We start from the raw sequence: 7,255 nt of genomic DNA on the forward strand, positions 1-7,255 counted from the left end.
GTATGTTGTCATTCATTTGTCTCAAGTCTTGAGTCAATCTTTTCTTTTCCTTCTCTAACAATTGACTTCAAGTCTCTAATCCGTTGTGTTGTCGCCGTTGCAACTTGAGAATTTTAATTGTGTCAGCATAAGTAGGACCTTCTAGGACACTCTTATGGACGGTCCGATTTGAAATGGGTCGTGACTGATAGTTGGGAAATAGGATCCAAAGAACACTCCGAATCCGATCCGACCAATAAGGGACTTGAGTGGATCATGACGGAGTCATATGAGGATCTGATCCGAAATGGATCACACCCTTAAAAATGGCGAAGGTATTGTAAATCAAGTTGTTAGTGTGATACAAGTCTGAGTCAAGAAACAGAGTCAGAGGTTCATGAATCCAATATACCATCACAAGTTAGACTTCAGAGAATCAGAAGCCAACCAAGCTGGATGACTGATTATGTGTCAAAGTAAAAGGAAGCTTAATCTGACTGGACTGAAGACAGTTAAAGACAGTTGGAACTGTAGTTAGTAGTTAGCATTCTGTTGTAACTACAGTTAGTTAACTGCTGAATTCAAGATTGTAACATCATATATGTAGCTTGGAAGTTTAGAATAGGGAATAACAAATGAATTTTCTTGAAAAGTCCTCCTAATTTCTCTTCTTCTTCTTCTTCTTCTTCTTGTTTCTGGTTTTCTGAATATCTGCAAGGCATCATTGGTGCTGTCATTGCTCTGTTCTCATGGCAGAGGGTACAAGAGCTCGTCAAAATTCTCAATCTGACGTTCCGGCGGATAAACTTTCCGCGCAAATGTCTCTTCAAAAACAACTGCGTGAGGATTTCATGACCCTTCTTCCAATGCAACAAAAATTCGATAAACTATCTTCTGATTTTGAATCTAGCAAAAATCAACCTACACAATTCAGTTCCAATTTTTTTTCTAGCCAAGAAGAAATGCATTAGGCTACTCTTTCCATTCCTTTTTCTAAACACCTTAAACTTGAGTTCCCAAAATTCAGTGGTGGAGATCCAACTACCTGGTTATTCAAAGTGGCTCCATTCTTTGCTTTTCATCAAACCCCTTAAAATCAGAAATTGCTCATGGTTTCTTTCCATATGGAGGGATCAGCTTCAAGCTAATTTCAATGGATGTCCACTAGCAATCAATTACGATCTTGGCATGAATTTGAGGCCGCTCTTAAATATTGTTTTGGTCCTTCTTATAACAATCCGCAAGGTGCGTTATCTAAACTTCAGCAAATAGGCTATGTTCTTGATTACCAAGCTGAATTTGAGGAATTGTTGAATAAGGTTTATGGTCTTTCTAACCAATTCTTGAAAAGTTGTTTCATCGCTGGACTTAAACCTGAGATTCTACAAGAAGTCATAGCTCATCAACTGTTTGGACTGCATCAAGCTATTGGTCTTGCTAGGCTACAAGAAAATAAACTTAATGAATCCCGTATAGCAGTTCGACAGTGGTCTTCCAAATATGGATCTCAACCTTGTCTCTTGGGTCGTACTCCAAATTCTTCTACCCAAAGAAACTTTCCAAACATTCCTAACCATGTCAGTAATCCTAACTTGCCAAGCTCAAACCCATCAACTATTTCAATTCCTAGAAAAAGGACTTTGTTTTAATTGTGAGGTACGATTCCATCCTGGACATCGATGCAAAAATCAGGCGTCTTTGTTGCTTTTAGAAGGCCCCAGTTGTGCGGATTACTCGTTTAATTCAGCTGAGGCAGAGTACCAAATTGTTGATCCTCTTGACAATCAGTTTCTACGCCTTGATGGGTCTCAATGTTTCAAAAACCCTTCGATTGGAAGGTTTCATTGCAAATGACAAGCTTCAAGTGTTAGTTGATGGCAGAAGTACCCATAATTTTATTCAAGAAAGGGTAGATAAGTTTTTGGGTTTACCCATCACCCATTCTCCTCATTTTAAAGTGCTGGGCAGTGGCCAATTTCTGAATTGTCAAGGTATGTGTCCCAATATCCAGATTGATATCCAAAATCATTCTTTCGTTACGGATTTATTCGTTCTTTCTCTGCAAGGGGCAGATATTATTTTGGTAGTTCAGTGGTTGCAAAGGTTAGGACCTGTTACGACAGATTACACTTCATTGAACATGGATTTTGTTTGGAAAGGGAAACATGCACATTTGCAAGGCATTCAAGATCACCAATCCGATTTTATTTCACCCACACTGTTACACAAGCTAGCAGATAATGGTGGCTTATCATCTTGTTATATGTTGATGTCAACTACAACCAATTCTTGCTCTGAACCAGAAGTTACCCCTTTAGCTCTACGAGTGAATCATGTTTTGCAACCTGTACTAGAGCAATTTTCTGAGGTATTTGCTGAACCTTGTTTTTTACCTCCATCCAGAATTACGGATCACAAAATTGTTTTAGAACCAAATTCAAAAACTGTGAATGTCAAACCCTATAGATATCCATATTTCAAAAAATCTAAAGTTGAAAATTAGCTAAATAAATGTTTGATTCTGGTGTTTTCAACCAAGTACCAGTCCTTTTAGCTCCCCTGTTTTACTAGTAAAAAAAGAGATGCAGTTGGCGATTTTGTGTGGATTATCGGGCTTTAAACTCTATCACTATTAAGGATAGGTTTCCCATACCAACAGTGGACGAGTTACTTTATGAATTACCTGGTGTTTCCATTTTTGTAAATTGGATTTACGAGCGCGTTACCATCAAATTCGAATGGCTCCTGCTGATGTTCCAAAAATCGCTTTTCGAACACATGATGGTCATTTTGAATTTCTAGTCATGCCTTTTGGCTTAACAAATGCTCCGTCCACATTTCAAGCTATTATGAATCAAGTTTTTAAATCATTCCTTCATAAATTTGTCATTATTTTTTTCGATGACATTCTCGTGTTTAGCAAGTCCATTATTGATGTTACAATCACATTGAGTCAGTGGCCTCCATCGAGACGTAACTCTGAAGATAACCCTCAAATTATCATACCCCTAATCATATCAAATGTGTACGTCATTTCTTCAATTTCACATCTACCGAGTTGAGTCCTATGGGCAGTGGACATTAACTACCCCATAGGCTCACTCATGTATACCTTTCAGTCAAGCAATGTCGGCCCGCAAATGCATTTGCTAAAACCATTTCAAAACTTATTTTGTGAAATCATTTTGATAAACATCTTACCAAATCCACCTGGCCATGTATTTTTCTAGCCCTACTACTCTGACCAAACCTGTAAATGTATCCTATTAAATAGGCAGAGAATTCTATGTCGGGTATCACTATTGATCTCGAAGGTTTGTCCAACACTCCAGTACTACCCTCTGGTGACTCCAAGAGAATCACGGTTAGATAGACAAAAAATGAGAAACTCGCTAATATACCAATATGACCCCTCAGGTCAAAGGACATGTAAAGGGTCATGTTTGGTAGAATAGCTCAACTGTCTCATGTGCACAAGCCATTCTAATGTGATCCTGTTCAGTATGCAATCTCATTGTCGTACCCATTCTATCTTGCTTAGGGTCTACTCTCCAAGTAATTGAGATAAGTAACTCCACATCTCGTGCATGTAAGCAAGATAGATGCTAGTTGTGTACAGAAGGAGGTGTTCAACCTCAACCCCAACTAGGAACTATTAAGGTCTACAAAGAACCGGAGTCCCATATCTCCTTGCTCCCTAGGATCTATAAATCCATGAGCATGGGTTTTCTACTTCGCTACCTAAGGACAAATACGTGTCAATAAAATCACACATATTTAACTTTTAGTACCCTTAATTGTCATGAAAAAAAAACTTTTATTGATTAACATGTGAAATACACTGGGTTTTAGGGCACCTATTCTAACAGTCTCCCACTTACCCTTAAAGTCAGTTATGCATATATCTTAGATCCATCCCCTTAACATGCCTGTTAAACACCTTTTAACTAAGAGTTTTGGTAAAAGGATCCTCCACGTTATCCGCTGAAGAAACCTTTGCAATAGCTACATCTCCTCTGTCAATTATCTCCCGTATCACACGACACTTTCGAAGTACATGCTTGGACTTCTGATGAGACCTCAGTTCTTTTGCGTGAGCAATCGCTCTACTGTTATCACAATACAGCGTAATGGGTCTCTCAATAGAGGGCACACCTCCAAGGTCGTCCAAAAACTTTCACAGCCATACTCCTTTGCCACTTCACTCGCAACGATGTACTCAGCCTCAGTCGTGGAATTTGTTGGGGTGTCTTGCTTGCAACTTCTCCATGACACTGCCCCATTCGCTAAGGTGAACACAAAACCCAGTGATGATTTCAAGTCATCGACGTCAGATTGAAAATCTACGTTGGTAAAACCAGAAATGACTAACTCGTCTGTACAATAAACAAAACAATAATGTTTAGTTCTTCTAAGATACTTGAAAATATGTTTAACTGCCATCCAATGCTCTACAACTTGGTCCGACTGATATTTGCTTGCCACACTTACAGAGTCACAAATATCTGGTCTTGTATATAACATAGCATGCATAAGACTTTCTGCAACCGAAGCGTAGGGAATGTTATTCATAACCCGCTTATCCTCAGGTATCTTGGGAGACATCTTCTTGCATAGCTTGATTCCATGCCTGAAAGGAACTAATCCTTTCTTTGAATCCGTCATGTTGTACCTTGCCAATATCTTATCTATGTTAGTGAAAGCCCAAGCTTCATATTCTTGCGGTCTCTAAACAATTTAAGCCCTAGAATATATGAAGCTTCTCCCAGATCTTTCATAGTAAACGTGCTTGAAAGCCACAACTTTGTACTTGATAACATTCCTACAACATTCCCAATGAGTAGGATGTCATCCACATAAAGAACCAATAATGTTATCACGCTCCCACTGACCTTATTGTAAACACAAGCTTCATTCACGTTTTGACAAAAGCCAAACTCTTTGACTGCTTGATCAAAACGAAGGTTCCAACTACATAAAGAATCATAGCGTCCATCCATCGATGTCTAACATTGCTTCTTTGTAGTTAAGGGGATCTGTATCTTCCGTGTTCACTTTACCCAAGTAGACAAGTCTATCGGGTTGTCTGACCTCCCTACTACTACGTCGGAGTGTTGGAATAGGTTTAGTGGGTACTTGCTCAACTTTCTCATATCTCTCCACTAGATTTTCGGGTTACTCTTCTAAGGCAATCCTATCATTTCCGCTCGCATCTTAAATGAACTCTTCTTCTAAGAATGCTGCATTCTGGCTTACAAAACAGTTTTGCTCACTAGGGTTATAAAACACATAATCCTTTGTTTCCGTATGATATCCAATAAAGAGAGACATATTGGTTCATGCTTCCAACTTTTCATTACTTATCTTTTTGACATGGGCAGGAGAACCCCATATCCTCATATGATTCAATGTAGGTTTTTTGCCCGTCAATATCTCATATGGAGTTCTTGGTACTGATTTAGTTGGTACTCGATTAAGGATGTAGAGCGCTGTTTCTAGGGCGAATTCCCGTAGAAATAGAGGTGCTTTTGCAAAGCTCGTCATAGATTTAACCATGTCTAACAGTGTTTGATTTCCTAACTGTCAAGGAATGAGCAAAAGGTAACAATGTTGGAAAGTTTCTAAAGTCTATAGTTTATAAACTTAATTGAATCCTTTGGAAGACAATAATTGGTATGTTTAGACTTGCTAAAGTTAGTGTGGCCTTGCATTCTAAGCAATCATTCATGTTCATAGGGTTATACCTTAACTTTGAAAAAGTTTGGTGAAGGAAACTAAGCTCAAATATCACTTTCTAATTTGAGTGCGAAAGCCAAACGAATTTGGCCAATTAAGGGAAGTTCTATGGGAACTTTTTGCCCATAAAAGAGACCCTTGGTCCCTTTTCCTACCACCACAACTTGAGAGCTCATCGACAGAAGGAGAGTTCGCCTTAAGAGCGGTTTCCCATAAACCATGTGGTTAGGCTGCTCTCTCATGCAACAGCTAGTCCGCGAAATGCCTTTTGCGACCCCAGCAAATATATATTTGGCCCCTTTTCTTAAGGGGGACAACCCCTTAGTCTATTTATGACCACTCTTTTACTCTAAAAGAGGCTCTTCCAGATAAGAAAAAAGGGGCGAAAATATGATTTCCCGCGATGTAAGAGATGAAAGAGTAGACTTTCTTTATGAGTCATTAGTTCACTTTAAACCTGGTAACTGAATAATTATCTACGTCCAACTGTGCATGTGAGACATGGGCGTGTGATTAGACAATGACTATCCATCTTGTTGGCCATGACAAGATTTTTTTTTCTTTTTGCATATTTAAGCTAGGGTTTGCCGGCAGGGACCTCCACCGGCTTAATAGATGAAAAGAAAGATGATACATTTGAGTATGAAAGCCATTACTACAAGATTGTTATATATATGGGAAGGGAAGAGATGCTTTCCAATTTTTTTTACTTGAGACAGCCACCTCTAGTGTACTTATGAGCATGGTTTTAAATTTTGGCCAAAATCCGAAATTTCGGATTTCGGTGGAGACCGAAACCGAAATTTGCCGAAATCCAGAATTTCGGAATTTCGCCGAAAAATGCAAATCTTTTTTAAAAAAAAAAAGAAATGTTACAAAATTTTGGCCCGAAATTTCGGAATGAATTAAATAATCTTTTAATTTTTACCAAATTTCAGCCCGAAATTTCGGATTTCGGTGGGGTCCAAAATCGGTACCCAAACCGAAATTTAAAACCATGCTTATGAGTACTCTTTTGCAGTAGAGAGGGCTGTCCCAAGTAAAAAAGAGTGCGCGCGCGCGCGTGTGTGTGTTGGGTGGGGGGGGGGGGGGGGGGGGCGCAGAATAATGCCATCTCCATAAGCTTAAGCTTTTGGAGAAGTCGGTAAGTTTCTAAAATGGTACCAGAGCAAAGATCCAGAGTTCAAACCTCCTTGATAGCTAAAATCCATGTGCAATGGCCAAACCCAAAAGAGGGGCCAAATGTGCCACACGTGAGGGGGAGTGTTAAAGTATAAAAGATTAAATAAAACCATCTCCATAAGCTTAAGCTTTTGGAGAAGTCGGTAAGTTTCTAACAGGGGCAAATCATTTCCCTTACACTACTTTACCTAGTATTAGAGTAGAAAATGAAAAGAAAAACATTGAATATCACTTTGAGTAGGTTGATTTGATATTTGTGGCCACAAGTCAAGTCATTCATCACAAACATACTAAATTAGTGCATTGATATTTGTGGTCACACAAGTCAAGTCATTAATCACAAACATACTAAATCAGT

At 38.9% G+C, this 7,255-nt stretch overlaps 1 pseudogene; it reads right to left on the reverse strand.

Annotated features, from left to right (window-relative positions):
- Positions 1–4,059: 4,059 nt before the first annotated feature.
- On the reverse strand, positions 4,060–4,644 carry LOC143889369 (secreted RxLR effector protein 161 pseudogene; annotated as a pseudogene).
- Positions 4,645–7,255: the final 2,611 nt, after the last annotated feature.

This window comes from Tasmannia lanceolata, unplaced genomic scaffold (genome assembly GCF_043159265.1).
Source record: "Tasmannia lanceolata isolate RefF3 unplaced genomic scaffold, GAP_Taslan_0.1 ptg000002l, whole genome shotgun sequence".
In the NCBI taxonomy this organism is placed as follows: Eukaryota; Viridiplantae; Streptophyta; class Magnoliopsida; order Canellales; family Winteraceae; genus Tasmannia; species Tasmannia lanceolata.